The following is a 19,883-nucleotide window of genomic DNA, read 5'->3' on the forward strand; positions in this document are numbered from 1 at the left end:
TGTAATATAACACATATGTTTCTGAATCTTTACGGATAGAGAATAATTTGTTCTCCAGGACATAAGAGAAACTCACAGCCCTTTAATGTTTTCTGTACCTTTTTTTTTTTTTGAGAATCACTTTCAACTTTTTTTTTTTTTTAATAATGAAGACTTGAAGATGTTAAGTTACTTGCCCAAGGCTACAGATTATAAATCATAGAGATGGAATCAAAAACTTTTCTTTTTGATGCCAAATCCCATTTAACCGGCCTAACTAAAAGAGTAACTATTGTCCAAGTAACACATGTTCATAAAACCCAAACTATACAGAAATATACAGATTAAAAAGCTCCCCCTCCCTCCTTGTAGCAGGCTGCAATGTCAGGTTATTTACCTGCCCTTCATTCCCCACGTTTTACTTCCTTACAGAACCTGGATTTTATGCAGCACCCCCAACCCCCTCCATAGCCACATACATCTGGGGAGGTGGGCCCTAGCCTAGCCTGGAAGTGTGGTCCTGATTGGTCCATCTTTACATCAATTACAGTGGTTTGGACAAGGACCTGGGACACGTGGAACACACAGGGGAAGTGAGCTGGTGCATTTGTACTTAAGGGAGAGAATGCTTGTGGATGGCATGAGAATGCCCCTTAGAGCTCAGCTGTAGGAAGCACAGCTGACTGGTGGCTGTTGCAGTGTCTAAGCTTCTGAGGCCATCTTCCCAGGGGCTGCTGGGAGCAGCAATGGTGTGTGGCTAACACACTCAAGCAGACGTGTTTCTGACAGGTGGCTTTGGCCTTCTCTGCTAGGGAAACTAAGTTTGGATGTTTCTCCTAAAACTACTACCTCTATCCCCCTTGAGAGAAGCTGCCTGACCACCAAGCCCACTCACTGAGAAGGGCAAAGCAGAAAGGTGGAAAGAACCCGGGTCCCCAGTGATGCCCTGAGCTGCTGGGTAAATCAACCCCAGGTCCCTCTCCCCATGGGCTTGTTGTATCTATAATAATAAAAACATAATAAGCTAATTAGACCAGACGTCCTTCCAGATGACCTTCTGGACGAAGCCGGGGCTGTGAGGGAAGCCAGGGTCCCGGGTGCCAGAGGGAAGCTGGTGCCGCAGCCAGGGGAGGGAAGGGCCTACGCTTGCACGAATTTCGTGCATCGGGCCTCTAGTAAGATAATAAAGGTCCTACTGTGTGAGCCTCTGAGTGGGAGTTTTCTTGACTTGCAGTGGGAAGCATTGCCACTGATACAATTCCTCTCCCATCTCACGTCCCACGAGAAACTTCTGATAACATATTACTGTGAACTTCGCTGGGCCACACTTAATTCAGGGGGATACACACCAAAGGCAGTCTGAGCAAATGACTCAGCCTTAGGAGCCAGAGAGGGCAGATGTTTGGTAGGAGTTGCCTGGGACTGTGTGTGCTTTGAAAAGGGGAAGTATTCCAGACTATTCTAGCCACTTGCACCTGCTCTTGCTCTCCCCTCTTCCCCTCCTTGCTCCTCTACTCGGCCCCCTAGCCTCCTTCTCTGGCTTCAGGTGTGCCAGGGTCTGGGGACCGTGAGGGAGGCGGGAAGGGAGTTGGCTTAGCAGCAAGAATCATCCCGCAGTCCTAGCTGGTGTGGCTCAGTGGATGGGCATTCTCCCCCCCCCGCCCCCGTGCACCCAAAGGTTGCAGGTAGTGGCTGGATCCCCAAGGAGGGGGCGTGCAGGAGGCAGCCCATCAATGTTTTGCTCTCACATTGATGTTTCTCTCTCCCTCTCCCTTCCTCTCTCTCTAAAATTCAATTAAAATATTTTTTAAAAATAAACCACAGCCCTAACCGGCTTGGCTCAGTGGATAGAGCGTCGGCCTGAGGACTGAAAGGTCCCAGGTTTGATTCCGGTCAAGGGCATGTACCTTGGTTGCGGGCACATCCCCAGTGGGAGATGTGCAGGAGGGATCGATGTTTCTCTCTCATCGATGTTTCTAACTCTCTATCCCTCTCCATTCCTCTCTGTAAAAAAAAATCAATAAAATATATTAAAAACAAAACAAAACACAAATCTCCCTCTCCTGCCAGGCATGGGGCCCTGCCCTGTAGGCCTACAGGCCCCGCCCCCAAACCTCAGCCCCACCCTCCTTGCCTCCATCCACTCTCCACCCACTCTCTCCCTGCCTGGATCAGACCTTTGGCCCGGTCTGCCTCCCTGATCAAGGGGTTGTTTTGAGTCTGTAAACAAACAGAAAAAGCAAAACAGAACAACCAGAAAGTGTTCGTTCTTTCTAAGGTGCCTATTGTTAGACCCAGACAACCGATGTGGGTCACCTAGCGAGATCCGCCACTTCACCTTCTGAGAGATGGAGTCCTCCTCAGAAGCTGAGCCCATCTCCGAGGTACGAAGTTGAAGACTGAGTTCTGCGCTCCGTTCCTCCCTCACAGGATCTGCCTCTGGCAAGAACCGCAGTTCCTCCCCGTTCCAGGATGCTTCCCACGTTCAGCCAGCTGGTGTCAGCCTCTCTGTGGGCCTCATTGGGGATGGATTTGGTCTGGGTGGGAAGATAAAAGCGGCGTGGCTTTTTCTGAGCTGTTGTAGGCCAGCCTACCTATTATAGCAAACATCAAAATAGTACCCAACCACACAACACATTAAATCTGCTTTCTGGGTTTGGGCTGTAAATGTTATTTGAACAAGATGGGGGAAAGTGAGTCTACTATTCCAAAGTTTATATAAAAAAAAGAGGGAGATACAAATATATGTGTGTGTTTACTTATTTGGCAGAGTAGAGTACAGTGGAAGAATATACCATTAAAAAAAGCAGGGGAAGAGAAGAAACTGACTGGGAAGAACAGGAATAAAAGCTTGTTTTGTAGGTTGAAGGAACCACGTAATTATGAAAAATAAAAGAAACAAAAAGCAATATCTAGCAGTAAAAGCAAAAGGCCAAGAAGTTAGCTGTGGATCCAATTGTCAGCATAGTCACATTGTGGATAACAACATTCTTCGGGCACTGTTGGAGGATACTGGAGAACCTACTCATTATTTTGAAAGTTAGGCAATAGTTTAACTAAAAAAAAAGAGAAAATAAAGAGACCTGCCTGGAGTCAGCTCTGAATTTCTCCAATACCGGAGGCAGGCGGGCTATAGGACCCTGGGATCCCTCTTGGTCCTTAGTTCACCCTGTGTGTGTCTAATTTTTTCCACTGGAGGATGTTCTTGGCATTACTCTTACTATCACTTCATCTGCCCTAGACATTTTGAGCGGGGAGGCAGGGGCAGAGTGTGATTTGCCCGGGGCCCCTCACCTGCTGGGGAGAGCTATTAACCTGGAACCCTCCCTAAAGATAACTCTGAACACAGATGAAGCATGCATTTCAAGCATGATTTAATGAGAGTTCTTAATGTACCAAGAAATAAAAAGATAAGCAAAGACTGACTCAAAGATCAAAAGGGCAGAAGAACGTTGAACTGCCAAATCATTTTTTTTCTCCAAAATGTACGTTTGCAAATTTGTACTGGCAGCAAACTCGAAGGATTTTGGCTTTGTGGTCTCATGGGCAAGCATTCAGCCAACTGCAAAGGCGAAAGTCTGCTAGTATTGGTTCCATCCTTTAGTGCAGGGGTCCTCAAACTTTTTAAACAGGGGGCCAGTTCACTGTCCCTCAGACCGTTGGAGGGCCGGACTATAGTTTAAAAAAAAACTATGAACAAATTCCTATGCACACTGCACATATCTTATTTTGAAGTAAAAAAACGAAAAGGCAAAAACACCCGCATGTGGCTGTAGTTTGAGGACGCCTGCTTTATGGAGTCAATCAAATGCCACCCGTTGGATTCTCTTTATTGGTCCCTGCACTGCCCCTCAGTGTGCTTGGAAGTCTTTAGAATGTAAGAGTTGGCCTGTTCGATGCTGAGGAAATTAGTCCAAGGCAAATAAGACTCAGAGCCAGAAACACAGCCTGATTTCACTGGGAAGGTAAACCAGAGAAGGATGCAGCCATACTGTCTTCAGGCGTGTGAAGACTGATGAGGGGGGTACAGAAATGAAGTTTCCTATGGTTGCTCTGATGCGAAGTAGTCCTGAGTGCACCGGGCAAGGGTTTTCCGAGCATGCCAGCGATAAAAGATCCCCTAGACTTCCAAGAATGCATGGTCAAGGGGAGCCAGGCAGCTAGATGGATAATTACAATACAACCTAACAGCTGTGTGGTAGCATTAGCCTGACAGGCTACACACCACTGCAGGCCATTATTCACATCGAAGGCTAGAGCAACCGGGAGGGGGTGGGGAGAAATCGCTTGGCCAGAGTCAAGCTATTTGTGGTGAAGAACCAGTTGTTTTCTGTGATATTGTGATTTATAATAAAATATATATTTGGTCTTCCTAAAACTCTTAGAGCTTTCTAAATAATAAGAGGATAAAGGTGTCTAGATATTCATAACAAACCCCTTTTAACCACACCTGAGTTTACGGCAGTGAGGTAACTTTGGGAATCCCCTAAGGAAAGTCTCTGGTTGCCAAGGAACCAACCAGATGATTAGATGTTGGAACCCTCAGTCCCGGGACTCCACACCCTCCAGAGAAAGGAGATGGGCTGGAGATGGAGTTTGTTAACGGAAGAAACATTCAAACCTGTAAAAGAATTTTTGCGAGTTTATTTGACCCAACTGTCAACAAGTGTCCAGAAGTAGACACTCAACGCACTGAGACAATGCTCTGGAGAATGGCGGTTTTTCACCCATGTTTATAAATTACCATCAAAGGAGGAGTTGAAAGTGGGTTACATGAAATCCGTTGGTGATAGATTAGGGTGGGGGGAGAAAGCAAGGTGGGGAAACCTCTGGGATTGGATAAGAAAGTAAAATGATAGATAATGCTTCTTATACATAGACTAGTAGCCCTGTGCACACATCTGTGCACCAGTAGTTCGCCAGTAGCTCGCTGCCGCCCTTCAGTAGCTCTCTGCCCGCTGCCCCGCCCTCCTGTAGCTTTCCCCACCCCCCTCACCATGCCCCCGCCCCCCTTCATAGCTTGCTGCCCTGCCCCCTCTTCTAGCTCTCCTCCACCCACTTGTAGCTCACTGCCCCACCCTCCTGCTGATCTGTGATCTGGTTGTTATGCTTCACAGCATAAGGACCATTTGCATATTACATCTTTATTATATAGGATGGGTATAGGATAATTAACTGTCAACAATTAACAGGATAACAATAACAATGAGGGAATTTGTGGTCTCCGCCCTGGTGCCCTGGCATATTGGTTGTGCCCTGAGGGGTCCAGAAAAAGGGAAGTTACAAGTTACCCTGACATTCCAAAGGTCTGTTATCATGGATGCAAAAAGACAATAGGCTCAGTTAAGATCAAAGTTGATCTTTGTCAGGGAAGATACCAGCCTAGGACATGACTACCTACTATAAACTGCTTTTGAATTTTAAAAACTTTTAATTTAACCATCCTTTGTGGTTACTTTAGGTCTCTGAGTTTGCAAGGCTGCCACGCAGGCCTTCCCTGAGTTCATCAGGTTAGCATGTGGCCCCTTTTCCTCCACAAGTTCAATGATTTAATAAATCATGCCTATGTAATGAAGCCGCCATAAAAACCCCAAAGGAGGGGGTTCAGAGACCTGAACACTGGAGATTTGGGGAGAGAGGCACCCTTGGAGAGGTCATGGAAGCTCTGCGCCCCTGCCGCATGCCTTGCCCTAGGTGTCTCTTCCATCTGGCTGTTCATCTGTTTCCTCTATAATATCCTTGATAATAAATGGGCAAATGTCAGTAAATGTTTCTCTGAGGTCTGTGAGCCATTCTAGCAAATTGATTGAATCCAAGGAGGGAGGAGGGAAACCTCTGATTTACAGCTTGTTGTCAGAAGTACAGGTGACAACCGGGACTTGGATTGTCTTTTTCTTTGTTTGTTAATCCTCACCGGAGGATATTTTTCCACTGATTTTTACAGAGAGTAGGAGGGAGCGGGAGAGACAGAGAGAGAGAGTAGCATCAATGTGAGAACACCGTCAAGAAAATGAAAAGGCAACCCATAGAATGGGAGAAGACATTTGCAAATCATACTTTGATAAGGAACTGATACCTATAATATATAAAAAACTCTTACAACTCAATGATGATAAAAACAACAACAACACCCAATTAAAAAATGGGCAAAGGGTCTGAATAGGCATTTCTCCAAAGAAGATGTACAAGTTGCCAAAGATGTGAGTAGGGTTTAGGAAAACCAATAGGAGACAGAGTTGTTTCCCAGGGTTCACAAGACCAGGAACCATTAGCACCCATGGGTCTGCAGGAGCAAGTGGAGGGAATAGTCTCAGAACCAATGGAGAGTAGGCGAACGGAGAGGGATGCCGGGACAGGACTGAGGCCTTGGGTAGAGGGAGGCCTCTAACTCCCAGTTCAGCAGGAAAGGAACCAGGGTACAAATACTTCCCACCTTTGACCTCCTGCTGGTACCACCCCCTTTGGCCAAACTCAAGAGTAGAGCTTGTGTTGGAAAAAAGTGCTGGAAGCAGCTGAGCAGAGGCGAATGTGTGATTTAGGGAGTAGGAGGCAGAGGTAAGATTTATGCTGTGGGTTATGGACATGAAAAATCAAAGTGAAAAGAAAATTAAGGAGAGTAGCAGGGCAGGAGCAGGGAACCAGATGCACTGCCGATTTAGGTATGATAAGGTTGCTCACTGAGCACCGGGATGTCCGCTGGTGGGCAGGTCCATGGGCCAGTTCATGCTGGAGCAGATGTGGCTGTGAAACAGTTGTGCTGGCTCCCGACGCTTAAAGGGACAGATAGCAAATATTACGTTTTGCATCACAATAACTGAACTTCATTTGTAGTGGGAAAGCAGCCATAGATGACATGTAAATGAACAGTGTGGCTGTGTTCCAATACAATTTTATTTATAAAAACAGGCAGCAGGCCTGCAGGCCATAGTTGGCCAACTCCTAGACTAGACTCTTAAGAATATTTTCATTATTTTGCCTTCAGATAGACTTTTTTAAAAATATATGTTTCTATTGATTTCAGAGAGAGAAAGGGAGGGAGGGAGGGAGGGAGGGAGGGAGAGAGAGAGAGAGAGAGAGAGAGAGAGAGAGAGAGAGAGAGAGATTGAGAGAGAGACAACCATCAAGATGAGAGAAAATCATCAATCACCTGCCTCCTGCACTCCCCCACACTGGGGATGGAGCCTGCAACCTGGGCATGTGCCCTGACCGGAATCGAATCATGACCTCCTGGTTCATGGGTCAATGCTCAACCACTGAACTACACTGGCCTGGCCAGAGAGACTTTTGATGTATCTATCGGAATGGGCCTTTCCCCAGTTCTGACAGATAAACAATCTGGACCTCTGACAGAGTACCAGGAATGAATGAGTCAGGAGATTCTGCTTCAGTTCCTATAGATGTCTCAGAAAGAACGCATGTGCAGCTGATGAACCATGCCCTAATCTGGTGAAATGAAGATGATGCTTTGAAATCCTACAGACATGAGTTGAAAACCTGCCACTTACTCACCGTTTGGTCTTGCTGAGCCAGTTTTCTCACCTGTAAAATGAAGATGGTACGCACCTCATAGATAACAATAGCTGCTATTATTACAAGGAGTAACAAAATATGTTCGTACCTCCAAATTTTCTCTCCCTTGTCCTTTTCTACTGTCTTCCTGAAGACTGTTGGTTCTTAAAGTTTGTTCCCAATCTACAGGCTTTTTCATTTGGGTTCTCTAAATGCTCCTCCGCCCTGGCCGGGTAGCTCAGTGGATTAGAGCATGGTCCTGATATGCCAAGGTTGGGGGTTCTATCCCTGCTCTGGGGACATACACGAATCAACCAATGAATGCATAAATACGTGGAACAGCAAAAACTGATCTCCCTCTCTCTCTCTCCCTCCCCCCCTCTCTCCCTCTCCTTTCTCTCTCTCTGAAATAAATATATTTATCAAAAATAAATAAATGCTCCTCAGCCAAATCCAAAATAGATCCCAATTTATATACTGATCAGGATTCTTTGATTGCCAGCAATAAAACTGAATTCAAACTCATGTAAGAGGGGGAAAGACAGGTGGGGTGATTTATAGGATACTGGAGTAGTTCTGAGAATCGAAGGATAACAACTCAGCCTCAGGAAATCGGAACTAGGGAAGTTCAGGATTTTCAGAGACTGAACTCCAATCTCTCTCTCTCTCTCTCTCTCTCTCGCTCTCTCTCTCTCTCTCTCTCCCTTTCTCCTTCCTCTCCCTCCCTCCCTCCATTTCTTTTTCTATGTGGACTAGTATTTGCCATACTTCAAGAAAGGTACCAACTGAGAACTCTTGGTCACATCGTGGCTTTACCATCGAAGAGGAACGTTCTTTGCTTCTTCTTCCCCTAGATCTTTCAAACTATGAAAGGGCCCTGTCTGTCCTGATGTGGGTGGTTACGCGCCCACTCAAGCTAAGTACTGTGGCTGTGGAGGTGAGGTCTTATGATCTGCTTAGCTTTCAACTACCCACATAATGTTTGGCCACGCAGGTGGTTGCAGCTGGGGTGGGGGTGGAGGGTGGGGAGTAGGGGGTGGGGAGGGACAGGGAGGAGAGCAATGGTCCCCAAAGAAAGAGAGTGAGGATCCCTGAAGAGCCTGGGAAGGTATGCTGGGCAGCCAGGTGTGCACTATATTCACAAACGATGCCGGCTCTATTAATCATGTGAACATAACCATTTTTCCTATGTGAGTGCCATGATTACAGTGCCAAGATCCTTAGGGTGAGCTACAGGACAGTCACAGCCACCTGACTCCTGCCCTGTTGCCAGAGGAGAGGGCCGTGAGCGGGGTATCTGGAATCAATTCCATTTAAGCCTTAAGGTATAACGTAGAGGGATTCCACCCAATAGTTTTCCACGTGATCAGGCCAGACCTGTAAAAGTTTGATTCTAACGCCATAAACCTTTATTTTAGCCAGAAATTTTAAAAAAGGAAGTCCAGTTCACCGTGTCTCCCTCTTTGGACTCTCTTTCTGTCTCCCACTCTCTGTACTTCCTTCCCCCTTTCTTGGTTCTCTCTCAGATACTAGTCTGCCTCTCTCCTTATAAGCTTTGTGATGATTTCTTTTTGTTTTGTTTTGTTTTTATAATTTTATTGATTTCAGAGAGGAAGGGAGAGGGAGAGAGAGATAGAAACATCAATGATGAGAGAGAATCATTGATCGGCTGCCTCCTGCATGCCCCCTACAGGGGATATCAAGCCCACAGCCCGGCATGTGCCCTTGGCCGGAATCGAACCTGGGACCCTTCAGTCCACAGGCTGACGCTCTATCCACGGAGCCAAACCGGCTAGGGCTGTGATGATTTCTTTTGCATTGCCTATCACCTGGGGTGGTGGAGAGGGGGGTATGCAGGGTGGGGCAGAACTAGGTTTACGGTTGTGAGTATGCAAAACAGAGTTTATTCTTGTATTGTGATTTATTAATTATTGTTTTATTTTCCAGACGAACAACTGTAAGCCTACTTCTGCCCCACCCTGCACATATCAACTCAGATTAACTTCCTCTTTGTGGTTATTGTGTCTGGGGCTGTACTAGACACAGGACGCGTTACTCAGGACTCAGCGTCAAGGTCGAAACCCGGCTAACACTAGCTTAGGCCAGAGGGAGAAGCAGAGACTAGAGCTTGACGGAGACTCTCCTGTTTGTCTTCTCTGCTCCCCCCTTTGTGGGCTGGCTTTCTCCCCGGGGCTGGTGGCCTGGCAGCAACCGCCACCGGGTAGGCTCCTGCGAGCTTCGACACCAGAGAGAGACTGACATTTGCTCTCCTTGGGGTCCAGTTTTCAATCCTGGGTGAGGGTTTTCTCTTGGGATGGGATGGGGTGGAACCAGCACATAGTGAGCCAGGGAGGGTCTCCAAAGAGAGTCAGTCACACACGCTTGTGTCTTTCCGCGATGCCAGGTTCATTAGGGGAGACCTCCCCAATAATACAATGGTCACACACGGGCTACACACAGAGGGCGGGGCGGGGGGGGGGGGAGCTTCCGTGATAGAAACCAGCAGAAGGAGCATCCGGTGTGAAGTCCTGGTCACTGGCTGTGTCTGCAGGTGGAGTGGAGGGTGTGGGTCAAGCCAGACGGCTGCAGTGGCTGCGTAGGAGTTTGTAACCTTTGAGCTAGAGCATCTCAAGAATTTCTTAGCAATTCTGCACATGAAACTGTGACTTTGATGATAGGCAAATGAAAGTGGGAGGAGCTTCTCCAGACAGGGAAACCCTGTTTCAGAAGGGTAACTGCCAAGTGGGGAGGGGCCTTTGGCAAAGCATCTTCACTTTACGTTTCATAAACTCGGCGACTTCTCAGAGTGAGGTCACACAGGCCTTTTAAAAAACCGTTACCACTCTGGGCTCAGAAGACTCAGTCATGTAAAGTCAGTCTGTGCTTTATAACTTTGTGTCCTTCAGTTGCATTGGGCTGTCATCAGACTCAATCAGTGTCAAGTCAAAGGCACGGTGGAGGGTCTCTGACGCTGAGGGAGGGGCATTTTAAGGGTCCTGGAGACTGGCTAGAGTGACCTCCACAGAGCTGGCGGGGGGGGGGGGGGACTTCTCCTCCAGGCGTTTGTTGGGGTGAGGGTGAGGAGCGGGACTGGAGGGAGTAGGGTAGGCATGGCAGGGGGTGTCATGCATTCAATAATTTGATCATTCAGTAAACGTTCAGCTTGGAGCCAGGCAGTTTAGGGTGCAGTGGTGAACAAGATAGACATGGCCAGGCTCTTGCAGAATCTACATTCCAGAAGAGGTTGTGCTTAGTGAACAAGTCGCATGTAATTCTGAGGCTTGGACTTGGAGGATGAGGGAAGGCTTCCCGCAGGGGGGGGAATCTAAGTTAAATTCTGAAGGATGTGTGCCAGGGAAATGGGAAGGGGTGAGGGGTCAGTGGCCCAAACTTCCCAGGTGGAACTGCCTGTTGTGCAAACCAAGAATATGCTCAGGGACCAGCAAAGCGGGGGTATCAGACAATGAGAGGAGGCCCTGGCCGGGTAGCTCAGACGGTTAGAGTGTCTTCCCTATACGCCAAGATTGTGGGTTCAATCCCCAGTGAGGGCACATACAAGAATCAACCAAAATGGGCACTTTGAATGCACAAGTAAGTGGAACAAAAATCTCTCTCTCTCTCTCTCTCTCTCTCTCTCTCTCTCTCTCTCTCTCTCTCTCTCTCTCTCTCCTCCCTCCCTTCCTTCCTCTTTCTCTAAAATCAATAAATAAAAATTTAAAGAGGGGTGGGGGGGACTGGATGAAAGGAAGTGAAGAGATTAGCCAGAGAACATACACGCACAGCCCATGGACACAGATAACATTATGGTGATGCCCAGAGGAGGGGGAAGACTGGGTGGAGGTGGGCTAAGTGGGGGGCAATGAGGGACATCTGTAATACTGTCAACATCAACAACAAAAAGTTAAAAAAAGAGAGTGGCTGAACAAACGAAAAAGAAAATGAGGTGAAATATTTTTGGAAAATAATTTGTAATTGAAAAACATACCGGAGTGCCCATTTTGGAGAAAGAGAACTTTTCGGGACTTCCATCCATGTATGTTTCAGTGAAGGAATTACATACGGGAGACATGGCATCATGATTTTTTCGGGCCTCAGAGCCACTGACAGCCCACAGGAGCTGTCCTGGTCCCAGAGGGGGACAGAGGGCTGTGACCTCCCATTTCCTCTCCTCCAGGGCCTCCCTCAGCAGCTCCTTCCCTCTTCACACCTCCCTTCTAGGACCATTTCCTAAAGTCCCTATTAAAATTCACTGCCCTTTTATTCCTCCCCCAGGCACCTCTAATCCACAATGACGATGGGTGTTAATGATCACATCGCATATAAATTACTCCCATAACTGGGTAAACCAGATAACCTTCAAACGTGGCAGGATTCCACTGTAATAACAAAATATTAGTAGCTGTTACACTTCCTAAGTACTCACAGTCTTTCTTTGTTTTTTTTTTTTAAATATATATATTTCTTTATTGATTTCAGAGAAGAAGGAAGAGGGAGAGAGAGATAGAAACATCAATGATGAGAGAGAATCATTGATTGGCTGCTTCCTGCACAGCCCCTCCTGGGGATCGAGCCCACAACCGGGGCATGTGCCCTTGGCCAGAATCGAACCTGGAACCCTTCAGCCCGCAGGCCGACGCTCTATCCACTGAGCCAAATCGGCTAGGGCTCACAGTCTTTCTTAATTTTGATTTCTTTCTCAGTTGTCCCCTTCTCAATAATTACACCAATGACAGTAATAGCTGCCACTTTGGGCCATTTTTCAATGTGCCAGGGACTCTTTTCAGCTCTTTATACTGACTCATGCCTCCCAACAACCCTATGAGTCAGGTCATTATCTCCAAAATGGATGAGGAAAGGCATCACTTCGCAGATAAGGAGGTTGGGGTAGACGGAGATGATGTAGCCTGTGGACCTGCGTTCACAAGGCTGGTCGTTAATAACCCCAGGATTTTATGCCAAGCAACCCAGTTCTAGAGCCCGTCTCCGTTACCCACGCCAACCACCCAAGAGTAACCCTATTTATTCACTATTCCTTTGGTTCTTCCTCTAAAATGTATTGCCAATCTACCCACTACTCGCCCTCTCTCTGTCTCCAGCTCTGCTACCCTAGAAGAAACCACCATGGCTGATACATTCGAGGTCATCCATAAAAGTGGACTAAATGAATGACTTCCTAACTGAAATCAATGTGTGAGTTGAGTACTTATTCTGTTTTTCAAAGAAAACTGTGACTTTCAACCTATGAACTTTCAGCTTTTCTCTATTAATTTTCATGTAAATATAGACTTACAAAACTGGGGTTGTATTATATGTCTCTCTTTTTTCTTTTCTTTTTCAAATCCTCACCCGAGGCTATTTTTTCCATTGATTTTTAGAGAGAGTGGAAAAGAGAGAGAAAGACAGAGAGAAATATCAATGTGAGAGAAACATATTGACTGGTTGCCTCCTGCAGGCGCCCTGACCAGGGCCCGGGCCAGGGAGGAGCCTGCAACTGAGATACATGCCTTTGATCGGAATTGAACCGAGATTCTCGGTCCACTGAGCCAAACTGGCTAGGGCTTATGTGTCTTTTTCTTTTTTCTTTTCTTTTTAGTAGTTTGCTGTATTCTCAACATATTCTAAACATCTTCCCATGTTATTAAAAATTCTGTAAAAATTTGTAATAGCGTAATATTCTATTTCATGACATACTTTATTCGACCATTTTCAAATTGTTAGACAATTAGATTGTATTATTTATCTATTGCTAAACTCAGTAATTTAAAACAACAAATATTTATTATCTCCTAGTTTCTATGGGGCAGGAATCTGGTAGTGGCTTTGGCTCAGGGCTTCTCAAAGGCTGCAAACAAGGTTTCAGGTGGTCCGCAGTCAACTGAGGTTCAACTCGGGGAAGACCCACTTCCCAACTTACTTGGCTGTTGGCAGAATTTGGTGCCTTGCTGGCTGTAGGCTGGAGACATCGGACATCGGTTCCTTTCTCTCTCTCTCTCTCTCTCTCTCTCTCTCTCTCTCTCTCTCTATATATATATATATATATATATATGCATACATATGTATGTATCTATCTACATATCTACCTACCTTTCTAGAGAAAAGGTACCCAAGACAGAACTACAGCCTTTTTGTAATCTAACTTTACCTTCTGTATTCTATTCGTTATTAGTGAGTCAGTAAGTCCAGCCCACACTCCAGAGGTATGAATACCATGAGCGGGGGTCATTGGGGGCCATTTTAGAGTCTGCCTACCACTTAGTTTTTCCCAATTTTTCCACTACTACCAGTGCTCTTCTGAACATCTTATTACCTAATTGTCTTATTACCTGCATTGCAAATTATTTCTTTATGATACACTTATTGTCAAGAAGGGTAAGGACATCGCAAAGGCTGCTAATGCACACTGACTAATTGGTTTCCAGAAAGCTTCCCATCATCAGTGTATGGGAACACCTACCTAATGCATCTCCATCTTAGTTGAAACATTTTTTGCTCACTTGATAAGTTTCTCCTTTTGATTTGCATTTGAGGGTAAATCTTTTTTAGTATCCATTTGTATTTTTTATATGAATTTTCTATTTTATGATTTTTTTGCTCATTTTTCTACTAAAGATACAATGTGTTTCTTTTTTTATTTTTATTTTTTATTGTTTAAAGTATTACATGTCCCCTTTTTTCCCCCATTGACGCCTGCCCCTCCCCCGCCACTCCCACTCCCGAGGGCAATCCCCACCGCCCCTACAGTGTGTTTTTTATCAACATGTATGTACTTCACACATAAAGATATTAACAATGGGTGGGATTTTGTTTTGGTAATAGTTTTATTTGGATATCATTTATATACCATACTGTTCACCCATTTAAAGCATACAATTTAATGCTTTTTAGTATATTGACATATTTGTGCAATCATCACCACAGTCAATTTTAGAACATTTTCATCGCCTCAAAAATAAACCCCATGTCCTATAGCTATCATCCCTACTCTCCCAACCCCTCCCCCAGCCCTAAGCAACCACTAGTTGACTTTCTGTCTCTATGGATTTGTCTATTCTGGACATTTAAAATAAATGAAATCACATATGCTGTGGCCTTTTGTGTCTGGCTTCTTTCACTTAGGTGAAGTTTTCAAGGTTCATCCATGTTGTAGCATGTATCAGAACTTCATTTCTTTTTATGGCTGAATAATGTTCCATTGTGTGAATATACCACATTTGTTTATTCATTCATCAGTTGCTGGACATTTGAGTTATTTCCACATTTGGGCTGTTATGAATAAATAGGAGCCCAATGCACGAAGATTCGTGCTAGAATGGGCCTTCCTTTCCCTGGCTGCCAGCACCGCCTTTCCCCTCCGGCCCTGCCTTCCCACGGGGGGCGGAGGGTGAAAGCCATGGCGATGATGCAAGCATCCCGCCCACCCCGGGTCGCTTGGCGCCTGTGTATGCAAATTAACCATCATCTTTGGCGAGTTAATTTGCATACTCACTCCTGATTGGCTGGTGGGCGTGGCAGAGGTACGGTCAATTTACATGTTTGTCTATTATTAGGTAAGATACTGCTATGAACCTTCACATATGAGTTTTTGTGTGGACATATTTTTAAATTTCTCTTGGGTTTATACCTACGAGCGGAATTGTTGGGTTATATGGTAACTCTGTGTTGAACTGTTTGAGGAACTGTCACTGTTTTCCTCAGCAGCTGTACTATTTTACATTCCCACCAGCAGTGTATGAGGGTCCTGATTTCTCCACATCCTCAACAACACTTGTCATCATCTGTCATTTTTCAAAATTGATTTTAGAGAGAAAGGAAGAAGAGAGAAACATCCATCTGTGCTCCACCCATCCATGCATTCATTGGCTGACTCTTGTTTGTGCCCAGATCAGGGATCAAACCTGAAACTCTGGCTCATTAGGATGATGCTCTAACCAACTGAGCCACCCAGCTGAGCATCTGCCTCTTTTAGTATAGCCAAACTAATGGGTGTGAATTAGTATCTCATTGTGGTTTTCATTTGGATTTCCCTTGAGATTAATGATGTTGAGCATCTTTTCATGTGCATCTTGGCCATCTAAATATCTGCTTGGAGCAGTGATTTTCAACCCTTTTCACTTCATGGCACACATAAACTAATTACTAAAATTCTGTGGCACGCCAAAAAATATATTTTTTGCTGATCTGACAAAAAAAAACCACCACAACTTACAATTTTGACTCATTCACACTGGACAGCTATTGCTGTGTTGCTATTGTCTTTTTTTTTTTTTTTTTTTTTTTTTACAATCTACATGTCAGCTATTGCATGTTTTGAAAATTCCTGTGGCACACCAGTTGCCTGTGTGGCCGGCACACTGATTGAAAATTGCTGGTTTAGAGAAATGTCTATTCAGAAACTGCGAATGTGTGGGATTTTTATAAGAGACATTGGGCCCAGAATGAACCCACAGCGGGGCGAGACTAAGAGGGGGGTCCTATGTTTGAGACTTGGCTTCCCCAGCTACAAGCTAGGTGTTTTCTGGGTTTCTTAAACTCTGGGCCTATTCTCAAGTTTTTAAAATGGGGATAATAACACCTACTTCGTAAGGCCATAGTGTGGCTGACATGAGAAAACACCCGTGTAGCACTTGGCAGAGTACCTGATACACAGTAACCATGCAATAAATGGGAGCCATTTTCACCATTTTTAAAAGGTAGTGACATGATAAGAACTGTGTTTCAGGAAGATTAATGTGGCCTTGTTATATTAAATAGATTAAAAAGAGATTGGGCCCTAGCTGATTTGACTCAGTGGATAGAGCGTGGGCCTGGGGAATGAAGGGTCCTGGGTTCGATTCTGCTCAAGGGCACATGCCCTGGTTGCAGGCTCAATCCCCATAGGGTGTGTGCAGGAGGCAGCCGATCAATGATTCTCTCTCTGAAATCAATAAGAGAGAGAGAGAGAGAGAGAGAGAGAGAGAGAGAGAGAGAGAGAGATTGATTGAGATTGGACCTGGCCAGTGTGCTCAGTGGTTGGAATGCCCGAAGGGTCAGGAGTTGATTCCTGGTCAAGGGCACACACCTGTGTTGTGGGTTCAATGTTCAATCCCTGACCTCAGTTGGGGCGGGTGTGGGAGGCAACTAATCAATGTATCCCTCTCACATTGATGTTTCTCTGTCTGTCTCTCGCTCTCTCTCCCCCTCCCTCCCTCCCTCCCTCCCTCCCTCCCACTCTCTCTCCAAAAACAAAAACAAACAAAAAAATATCCTCGGGTGAGGATTAACAACAACAACAAAAAAGAGAATATAGATAGGAGCACCAGTTCAGAGAAGAAACAACTATTGAAGCAAAAAGCGGACGAAATGAGAAAAGGATGCTTTCTGACTTCCCCTCCTATTAAAGCCAAGTTTTTCCTCCTGTCCTTTGCCTGAGCAGCCCTAGAAAGGAGAGTGATCTTGTTGCTTTTTCAAGTTTATCAAGGATATTTTAATCATTTTTGTATTTTAACTCATCTAATCCAGGGTGAGATGGTGATGAATATGTTTTAAATATTTTGATTAACACTTTATAATAACTTGCTTAAACGCTAAGTATGCTTATTAATTCCGTTTCTCTGGAGAAAGATGATACAAAACTTAGGTCATTTCAAGGTCATGTACACTATCAATTAAAACACTTTCCCATTGCCTGCTCACGCACTCATTTCATACATATCTATGGAGTGCCGCCTCTGTGCCAGGCACTGAGTATTCAGTGGTGAGCCCAAGGTCTCTGCACTTGAGGAGTTTATATTCTAATTATGTAAAATATAAAAAGTCCATTCGTTCAGCAAATATTTATTGAGTACCTACTCTATGCTTAGGATGCATTAGTAAAAAAAAAAACAAGCAAAAATCCTTGTCGTCATAGAGTTTACCTTCTAGTGAGAAGAGACAGACAGTAAACAAAACATAAATAACATAAATAAGAAAAGTCTACAGGTTGTTAGAAGGCGATAAATGTTATTGAAAAATAAAATAATGGCCCTAACTGGTTTGGCTCAGTGGATAGAGCGTCAGCCTGCAGACTCAGGGGTCTCGGGTTTGATTCCGGTCAAGGGCATGTACCTTGGTTGCAGGCACATCCCCAGTAGGGGGTGTGCAAGAGGCAGCTGATCGATGTTTCTCTCTCATCGATGTTTCTAACTCTCTATCCCTCTCCCTCCTCTCTGTAGAAAATCAATAAAATATTTAAAAAAAAAAAAAAAGAATGCAGTCAAGGAAGAGTGGGGGTAGGGAGCTGAAATTGCACTTTTTAGATAGGTGATCAGAGTTGCCTCATTAAGGAAAGGAAGGAGGTGAAGTGAACTATATGGACATGGGAGGGAAGAATGGACCAGGCAGATGGAACAGCCCATGCAAAGGCACTGAGGCAGGAGTGCTCCTGCCAGAAATAAGAACAAGGAGTAGAGTGAGCAAAGGATAAAGTAGGAGGAGACTCAATTAGATGGGGAGTGGAGAGGAGACAGATCATCGATCCCATTGGGCTTTGTCTGGAGAAGAGGCCACTGTTCATATCTGAAAGAAACAAGTAAGTGCTGAGTATATTTTTTGCTAAGCAAAGGATGGATGCATTGTAAGGACAAATCTCTGGACAAAGAAAGCTGTGGTCTTACCTAGTATTTTGGAAGCTTGGAGTTTGTTAATTAGCACTTTTAGTAACTGGACTGTTTAGAGAGGAAGTGAAGTCTAGCTAAGGCAGCAAGCGGGATTATTAGAGTGTGGCAGTTGCTGATTCCCTAACTTTCTAAAGCAAGGGGCTGTCACTGATTGGGAGTTTGTCATCGATTGATTAAAACAGAACCTGGTGGTTACTTGTACGATGGCCAAAGAACAATTAGTTTTTTCCTTTGTTCAATTCGAAAGGACCACTCTGGCTGCTGTGTAGGCCAGGGCAGACACAGGGAGACAAGTTAGGAGGGGAGAGGAGATGTGGCTTGAGCTATGGTGGTAGTAGTGGGGGTAATACGAAGTGTTTCCACTTGGGATATATTTATGTCAACAACAACAAAAACACCCCAAGATAATCCAATTAAGCCAATCCTATCGAAGTAACAGAATTATTTGCCTTCACACAGGATAACATGACTGGATGATATTATAGAGAGTAACTGGGTGGGGCTGCTTTAGAAGGAGGAGTCAAGAGAAAGCCTCTTTGAAGAGATGAGAACTCCAAGATGAAAAGAAGACAGTTAAGACCTCACTGGCAAGAGGCTGGTCTCTCTCTCTCTCTCTCTCTCTCTCTCTCTCTCTCTCTCTCTGTGTGTGTGTGTGTGTGTTTGTGTGTGTGTGTGTGTCTAGAAGGGGGTGAGGAGGGAAGCAGAAGCCAGATCCCTCCAGGCCCTCAGTGCATAGAATGGATTGAGAAGAGAAGAATGGAGACAATACTATAATAGACACTGTCCTGGGAATTCTATGAGGCCTCATTAAAGTCATACAATAATCCAACTGAGAAGTCTTCATTGTGCCAGAGATTATTTCATTGTTTGCTGAATTATGACTCATAAATAATGGTATAAACTAAGGGGCAGCTGTGGTGCCCATACACCATGCAGTCGCCAGTCCTCTGTCTTTTGACTTTCATGCAAGGTCTGGATTAGCTATGTCTCTCTCTCTCTCTATCTCTCTCTCTCTTTCTCTTTTAATATATTTTTATTTGATTTCAGAGAGGAAGGGAGAGGAAGAGGGAGATAGAAACATCAATGATGAGAGAGGATCATTGATTGGCTGCCTCCTGCACGCCCCCTACTGGGGATAGAGCCGGCAACCCAGGCATATGCCCTTGGCTGGAATCGAACCTGGGACCCTTCAGTCCCCAGGCCAATGCTCTATCTACTGAGCCAAACCAGCGAGGGCAGCTATATCTTTCTCAAGACTAAATTGTGATCCACGTTTCTCTTTCACCAGCTGATCACAAAAAATGGTTAAGATTATTGAGGGCTTCCTGAATATGGGTATAAAGACAGGTTGTCCAGGCAGGATGACCTGGGGTTCAACTGCAGAGAGGCTGTGGACTAGGTCCCCAGTCTCCTTCCATGAATAGATACCAGGGGAAGGAAGGTGCTTTACTCACCTTTGTAGCCTCGGGGCTCCTAGCACAGTGCCTGGTACACAGTAGGAGCTGAATCACCTTTTTGTTGAATCTGAATTAAGCATGTAGATTAGATCAACAGTACCGAAATAATACATTAGCTCAGAGAAAACAGTCATCTGTGCATCTTTTGGCTCATCATCCAGTGTGTGGATTAGTCATACTTCTCCTGATTCTACTACTTCTTTTTTCTATTTCCTGCCTTTGAACACGTCCTTTCACTCCTAAAACTCCACTTTATAAGTAATCATAGAGAAAGGGAGGAAGAAACGCAAGCCAATTTTAATAT

This window comes from Cnephaeus nilssonii, assembly GCF_951640355.1.
Source record: "Cnephaeus nilssonii genome assembly, chromosome: 6".
NCBI lineage: Eukaryota > Metazoa > Chordata > Mammalia > Chiroptera > Vespertilionidae > Cnephaeus > Cnephaeus nilssonii.